We start from the raw sequence: 8733 nt of genomic DNA, 5'->3' as shown, positions 1-8733 counted from the left end.
TATATTATTTACATGTTGAATGGCAACACACAATGGTAAATAAGTGATGATAAGGTGGTCACCAAAACAAAGAAAGCAATGATGAAAGAACTTGGAAAAGACAATGGACGATGTTGTATAGATTCTTTGGGCATGTTAAGCGTGTATACATGTTGCTGCATACATGCAAGATACAGTATTGCAATGATTTTGGACTTCTATAGCAAAAAATGTGTTCATGCAACAAAGGCGTTTTTTTTCTTCTTTCTGGCAGAAGTTTGTATACTATATTGTTTCTGTTGCATTGCAAGTTCGCAACTCAACTCATTTTCTCAACGGTTATTATACGTAAGAAAATTGTTGCATGTGTTTTATATTACGATGATGATATGCAATATGAATATGTAATCGAAAATTATGGGTGGCGAACGTGCCCGCCCTAGTGACTCGGCGCGATGACCTAAAAAAAAATTTCCAGCGTAATTTTGCAGGAGCATTATTATTTATTTATTTTCGAAAAAGGGTAGCCATTGATGACTTGGATGCATGGTGCATGTGGCGTCGCGCGCGGGTGACTAATTTATAACGTTATCACGGTCCAAGATAATTGCACAGAGTACAGTGTTATTTGAGATCGAACATCGTCTGATTTTATTCCCTCAGCCAGTGACCGAAACCCACTTAATCTTTCATGGTAATTGTATAGTGGTGGGCACGGTAACAAGATTAGCGCGTCCTAATCGCACGTATAAAGAAAGATATATAAACCTGGGGGGAAGTTGCCTTGTGGTGTCGTGTCGCATATCACCAGTTCACCGTTTGCCATGTCGCAGCCACGTAGTAATCCTGGCGAGACGGCGCTCGTGGGCGACGGCGGCCGTGGCTTCTCCTGGACGCTGGCCGCGGGGCTCGCCTTCATCACCTTCAACTCCGGTATGTCTATGTACCTCTCGAGGGACGACGTTGCGGTCGTCACCTTCGCCGTGACCTCGTACCTGGACCTGGTGCTACTCCTGTGCTGCCTCTGGCTCTACGAGAGAGCGGCGGCCGGGTCGGCGTGGAGGGAGCGGCTCAAGGCCTCCGTGTGGACGCTCACCATGTTGCTCACGTTCGCCTTCGCCTACATGGTCGTCGGAACGGCCGGTCGCCTCACGCTCCCCGTGGCGATACTAGTGTGGGTGACCGCGGCGGCCACCGGAATTGGGGCCTTCACCACCTTCTTCGACCAGCGGGGCAGGTAACGCACTGGAGAACCTGCGCTAGTTTATCTTCTTCCACCGTATGCCAGTCAGTACGTGAGCGCTGACGCCGGCGAGGCCATTACAATGGCATGCATGGTGAGCGCATGCAGTTCGGCCTCTGGTGCTCTGGAGTGGAGTCTGGACGACCGAGCTCGGCGTACACGACTGCCGCTGCATGCGGTTGCGTTAGCAGCCCGAGGTCGACCGACATGCACTAGTAGCTGCGGCATGCCGTTCGGCGGCTGGTGCTCTGGACGCCGATCGAGTTCGGCGACCAGTCGTCCACCAACAACCGATATGCACTACTGCGGCATGCCGCATCGAACACCACACTCAGTCCGCCCGCCTTGCCCCTGCAGTCGTCGGACCCGGCTCAACCGGACGTTGTCATCCGCCGCCGCGGGCGCCGCCGGCGTGTGCTGCTGTACCAAGCTCGTTAGATTAAGAAGAAACCAATGATTAAATGAGCAATATAATATATACAATTATAGATTGATCCTCCCAGTAAAAAAAAATACACCTCAGAACAATACTTATTCTCGGAAAAAATACTATATATACTCGATCCTGTCAAAATTCTCCAGCAAACCTGGGCACGACCATATATGTTGACAAGAATACAACTTTCTAATTTTCTATATCAATCTTGTTGTCTACGTCGAACCGCAAACTATATTAAAGTTCTTTTTTCTTTTCTTTTTGCAGAGTCGCCCTAGTGCCCGTGGACGAAAGCATGCTACTGCCACCAGTGTAGCCATCTTCTGGATCAATGCTGGAAGCTTCTTCGATTTCGTGGCATCGTCTCCTGCACCGTTACACCATACAGTAACAAGTCTTCGTGGAAAAGGCTGGAACCGTGCCCTCTACCTGGGCCGGGTCACGTGTGATATATTGTGCAGAAAAATCCTACGCGGGTGAATACATGGGGTATAAGTACAAGGTATAGAGTACTACTCTATACAAGTACATACTAGGAAAGATGACCGTGCGTTACAACAGGAAAAAAATTAACGTTGCGAAGATGCACAAAGTAAGTTCACATCGGCATGAAGCAGGCACGATGATAAAGTTCTAATTTATCTTAGGCTTGGTTTGGATGTAGATGTTCGAAGTGGAGGATGGAATTCGGAGGAGAATACAAAACTATATTGTATTGGAAATTGTGATGAGTATTAAAGTTGTTGTTCTGATGTAGATGTTTTGATCGTTGCTATCAAAAGGTAGCATGCATGTTTGGATATAGAAACTAGGAGTATATGAAACAATTTGGACAATATACAGTAATGTGACTGTGGAAATATGCATATTTATATGCCAATTTTCACACATCAATAACAACAATCCATCCATACTTTTAACATCTGTGATTGCGGTTCGCGTGTATCCATTTTCTGGATCACACTGCCACCAGTGTATCCATTTTCTGGATCACAACAATAAAAAAAATGACTCGATCTGCAATGCCTGTGTTCGCGGCAGTGTGTTTGGCTTGGAAGAAAAAAAATACAGAAAGCAAATCAACGTCAAAAGAGAAGAGTGAAACAGGCAAACTTCCGTCTTGAAGTATAGGCAAAATAATTCAAATCCATATCTGGGAGGGCCTGCATGCTTAAGCAATCTAGAGCTAGCTCTCCTTGTTGGTATAGCAAACGAAAAAATACACCCTACGGAAGGAACATACTCTGCGATTTATAGATCGAGACATTGAGTGTGTCCACCTCGCTGGCGCGCTGGGCGTTAAACATGACGGTTTTAGTGCTGGGCGCCATGACGTCCCTGGTGGTGAGCGGTGCGGCACAGCTACTCTCGAGCTACTCACGATGCTTGAGGAGCCGGCTTTTATATATGCTAGCTGAACTATACACACTAGTGGAAAAACGCTGATCAATACCGGTTCCAGAGGGCCATTTGCACCGGTTTAGCAACCGGTATAAAATATCCGGTGCAAAAGGCCCCCCCCTTTCCTACCGGTTCCTTACGAACCGGTATAGATGGCCCTCCACGTGGGCGCCCAGGAGAGCGCACGTCGATGGACCTTTCGTACCGGTTTGTACTACAAACCGGTGGCAAAGGTAGGCTGCCTCGGCAGGAAAAATTCGAGAATCTCTGCCGCGGCGAGAGAATTCAGGGTTTAGGGTTTCGTAGGGGTTTAGGGGTATCGGAGCGTTTCATATCGCGTCGATGCACCGGAAATGCGTTTGGGTTTACGTAGTACATGAAGATCAAGGTGATGCATATAAAGTTGGTGCATATAATATAACACACATGTAATTGCATAAGTAGTACTCTCCGATGCAAATCAAGTCGATGCACCATAGTACAAGCATGAAGATCGATCTATTACACACATGTACCATAGTGGTACACTCCGAGTCAAACTATATATACACACAAAGCAATCGAGGAGCTGGAGAAGATCTTTATGCATAGTGGTACTCTCCGGATGGTGGTATGACTTCCCGAAGGAAAAATCCCGCCAATTCATCGCCGATTGCTTTGAAGCGCTCCTCGATTCCGATCTTCTCCCGCTTTCTTCTCAACTGTAAAAGAATAAGATGAATACATGAGCTATGTGTGTTATATCAAATCACAAATCAAACAATTATTACTGAAACTCAGCACAACTTATGGTAAAAAAATAAATTTGTGAATATTATTTTCGTACCTCTCTATTTCTTTCATTATTCGCTCTCTCGCTGACAATTCTGTGGATGTACTCGCAAACATAGTATCCACATAGATTAGTCCCCGGTGGTTGTTTTGCGCATATCTGTACAAGAATATAATTCAGTCAAACAATAATGAAGTATGATAAAGGTGTGTGGACCTAGGTAGTACTACTTACTTTGTTCGCACGCCATATCGGCTTCGGTTTCCAATCATGGGACTGATCTTCCTTGATGAAAGTTTCCCATACGCTGCCCGACAAAAGAAAATGCACAAAAGAGTTATCAATCGGTTGATATCGGGAAACTAACAAAAAAACCGATAAGAATTTGAATTACCTTTTGAGCATAAGAAAACAAGACTTGTATTGTATAGGCTCTTTGGTTAGTGAGTCAAAGACTTCAACTTCTCCTTCGTACATTTTAATGACGATAAGAATAAAGTGAAACCTGCGCACGTTTAAATATGTAGTGTCATATATATAAGTGAGCAAAATAGAATGTGTTATAAGAGAGTAACACTCACTGGAAGTTGTAAGGCCAAAGTATTGTCTTTTTGTCACGTTGTCGCTTCAAAAACCTTAGCAAAGTCTCCGGTGTATCCCTGTTATAGAGGGGTTCTTCTATGGTCTTGACATGCATTGTGTCCGGGTCAATGAACCCAATGTCCTTGATTTCATCCCTTTTGCATTCGAGCATCTTCAATCTGCATAACATAGCGCACAAAAGATTATAATTTGCGAGATAATCAAGGAGCTGAGCTAAAGACTTCTCAAATTATATAAATAAATCACTTACGGACAATAGCAACCGACGATAGATTTGTCGAGGGCCCGAAGATTGTATAAGCTGGAAAAGCTCGGAGAAGTCAACGCTCACGAGTATTCTTGGAAGTAGTGCTCTTCCTTAACTCGCACCATGATAGTCTCCATCCCTCCCTTTGCGGCAACACCGTACCACGTATGCAAGTTACGCATACTTGTTGGTAGCTTGCTGAGATTCTCGACCAAATCTTTCCCTTGAACATATTGATATACTACCTTAGCCATGGCGTAATCGGTTGAGATTTGTCGAGAACTTTGAACGGCCTTCTCGTCAAACACCTTTAGAGGGGGACCGATTTAACGGGTTGTTCTCCGAGCTGGTAGACTTGGTGTATCCCTTTTATCTCCCCGATACCCGAGCTGGTAGTGGGGTTTTTCGCCTCCATCATTTGGTCGTACGACCTTTCAATAGAACGCCTATAGTCGGATGGCGGCGATGGTTCAGGGTTATACGGATTCTCGGTCGTACGATAAACCTTCACCGGATCTAGTGTCTTCTCAAAAGGTATCTCCGGCTCTTTCTTAGCAAAAAAGGCCCTCCGGCCGGGACTCAACGGCTTCCTGGTTTTCCTCGGGAGTTTTTTCCCAAGGTAACTTCTCAATAGGCGGCGGTGGTTTCTCCTTTCTAGATCTCTTCTTAGGCGGCGTACCATTCCGCTTACCGAGGCGCTGTCTTACGCGGAGGATCTCGAGGTGGTGGACTCATGCTGGGGTCCCTCTCGGGTAGGTATGGACTTTGCTTGCTCATGTGGACTGCTAGGAGGAGGAGTCGAAGGCCTTTGATGCTCATGTGGACTGCTATGAGGAGTCGGTGGCCTTTGCAGAAGGACGACGTACTTCTTCGGCCATAGGGCGAAACCGTGCTTGACATCGGCAAGTGTCCTCTCATCGTCACCTCTAGGAATATCAAGCTCCACTGATTCAAAAGCCGGAACAACTTCATCCACCCCGACACGAACACAGCCAGGTGGAATGGGCATATGGTGGTGCGTTGCTCCTTCTTCACTTGGGTAAACATAACCGACCGCCACCTTAACAGACGCGGTTCTGAATAACATATAGAGCTCGCAATCTGTCTTCTCCGTGACATAATCCACGGGGTAGCTTCCTCCACACCCGTCAAGATGCGTGGAACCCACACTGCTTCTTCGCTGAGATGGGGCGGCATCGGCTTGAGGATCCTGTAGGAACATCGGCTGGTCGGGTGGCCTCTGATTTTCTCAAGCGCCTCCACCCTAGTTAACAATTCCGTTACAATGTCGGCGTCCTTCTTCTTCTTCCGCGAACGGCTTCTATAAGTGTCGGCGGACTGCGGGAACGCTTCCTTCATGGTGAGACCTGGGCGAGCTCGTACCCGTCCAACGTGTTCGGGATTCCCCGGAGCGAGTGTCGGCTCGTCATTCTCTCTATCGGGAATGTACTCTCCCTTTCGAACCTGTTCAATTGCAGCTACAAGCTTCGGTACGATTTGCTCAATCTTTTCCTTCCATTTTCCCTTCGCAACGATCAGCCCTGTCTTTGGGTCCAACCCTGCCCCATGCGCGAACAACCAGAACTTGGACCGTTCGGGCCGGTCCCATGTCCGTGGAGTGATTCCTGCAGCCATCGGTTCATTTTCATACGCTATCCACCTCGGAATGGCAGTCTTGTAGCCACCGACCCCATATGATGCCAAATTGTCTTCTTTGCAGCATTTTTCTTATTTGTGACCGATCGAGACACAAAAGTAGACGATTGCTTATACCTCTTAAATTCTTGCCGGTGATCCTTTATCTTCACTAGATTATCATCGAATACTTGGATCTTCATTCTTATATTTGTCCCATAAATTTTTCTTCCAAGTCTGGAATTGTATGGCCATCTTCTTGAGAGTCCATTCCTTGACTTTATTCTTCTGGCCTTCCGTCATGTCTTCCGGTAGGCTGAAGCGTGTCAGCAGAGTTTCCCAAAGAAACTTTTTCATCGCGTCGTTGACATAACTAGCTTCATTGTCCGCTTTCTTCGGCTTATGCCACTCTCGAATGCTGATCGGTACATGGTCCCTAACAAGAACTCCAGCTTGACTTGTAAATTTGGTGCGGTGATCTTTGGGATGCACCGGTTCACCATTATCCTTAAATGCCGTGAGGGCTAACCTACCCTCGCCCTTTAGAACTCGCGTCGGGCCTCGTTTTGTTTTAACAGACTTGCTCGATGTTCCAGAAGGCTAATAGAAAAATTATTCGTTAATAAGTGAAATACAAATAAATGAATGCATCTAGTGATATGAACATAGACTTGATACATAAATATACACCTCGGCGGAGTTTGTTATGGAAACTTCGTTGTCTCTTCTAACTTGTTCGGACTCAAGACCCTCGCCGAAATCATTCAGAAAGTCGGCAAAATCTGTTTCATCTCCATCAGCCCCACGGGCACTCTCATATATCAATTTTCGCACCGCTTCTTCCCCCTCCTCATCTCGGACGAAGGTGCCGTCCGCCATAGCTCAATGTCACTACAAAATTAAGAAAGCAATTATATTTCATTCATCTTGTCATGATCATATAACAGATTGCTAGATGGATAACAATTGAAATGAAGAAAGCAATAACCCTAACCCTAACCCACGGACTCGGCGTTCCTCCATGGACTCGGTGTTCCTCCATGGACTCGGTGTTCCTCCTCTCGCTCTTCTTTCTCTTAATCTACTACGGTGGTCCTATTTTTCTTTCCCTAAATCTACGACGGCGGTGACCATCGACTCGTGCTCCGGCGTGCGGGTGCGCAGCCTCCACATCCCGAACGCGCTCGTCGGCCGCGTCCGCCCCTACCGCACTTCATCGAGTAACTCCTCAATTTTATTTTCAAATGGCCCACATTTGCATGTGTTCTTCCACCACTCTATATTTCTAAAAAATGTTTCGTTGTTCATCGATTGTTTTCTCCGGAATTAATACTAATGCATGTTTGTCAAAAAATATTTATTTTTTCGAGAACACATACTACTCTTTTCTTTTACATTGACTTAGGAAAATAGGTACTCTAATATTCGCTGCCCCTTTTAACTCTTCAAACTCAACGGCGTCTCCTTCGGCCTCGACGACGCCGGCGGCGGGAGGGACGCGTCCATGGCCGCGGGAGCGGGACCGGGCAAGGCCAGCGCCGACTTCGAGTTCTTCCTCGCCGGGTGCTCCGCGGTGTCCACCATTCTCCCCGCCGACCAGCTCTTCTCCGGCGGCAAGCTCGTGCCGCTCCGCATCCCCACGACCTCGTCTACCAGCTCGACCGCTGACGGGGTGCCGACGCGGACCTAGACGGAGCACGGCCTCCCTCGATCTCCCTGGCGCACGGCCTCCACCACCGCGCACGCGCGGCTCGGCATTGGGTCGAACACCCTGCGGGCGTGACCTGGCCGGCGCCGAGGCGGAGGCCGGGAGCGCACAGCCGAGACGCCGACCTAGACGGAGCAGCCAGCGAGGCAGCGTGCAGCGCGCGGGCGAGGGCAGGACAAGGGGAGAGGACGCCGACGGCGCCATGGTGCGGCGGCCGGCGTGGAGGACGTACGTACCTGCCGGCGCGCGCGAGAGAGAGAGGAGTTCGACGGCGCGGTGCTCGACGGCGTGGACGACGGCGAGCGCGCGGACGATGGCAACGGCGACGGCGCGGAGTTCGACGGCGTGGTGCTCGGCACGGCGGCGACGTCGTGGTGCTCGACGGCGTGGACGACGGCGAGCGCGCGCGCAGCATCTCGTGAAGATTTTGGGGGATTTGGGGGAGATTTGGCCGCGCGGCTAAGTCAAAATGCCTGGGAACGACCTTTGGCACCGGTTGGTGCCACCAACCGTACGAAAGGCCTTTCGTACCGGTTGGTGGCACCAACCGGTACTAAAGGTTTTTTTGTTTTTCTTTTTTCTTTTTCTGTTTTCTTTTCTTTTCTTTGTTTCTTTTTCTTTTCTTTTTCTTTTCTCGTTTATTTTTTCTTCTCTGTTTCTTTTCTTTTCTTTTCTTTTCTTTTCTATTTATTTTCTATTTATTATTTTC

This window comes from Lolium rigidum, chromosome 2 (genome assembly GCF_022539505.1).
Source record: "Lolium rigidum isolate FL_2022 chromosome 2, APGP_CSIRO_Lrig_0.1, whole genome shotgun sequence".
Classification (NCBI taxonomy): Eukaryota; Viridiplantae; Streptophyta; class Magnoliopsida; order Poales; family Poaceae; genus Lolium; species Lolium rigidum.
Note: the sequence above shows the minus strand (reverse complement) of the source record.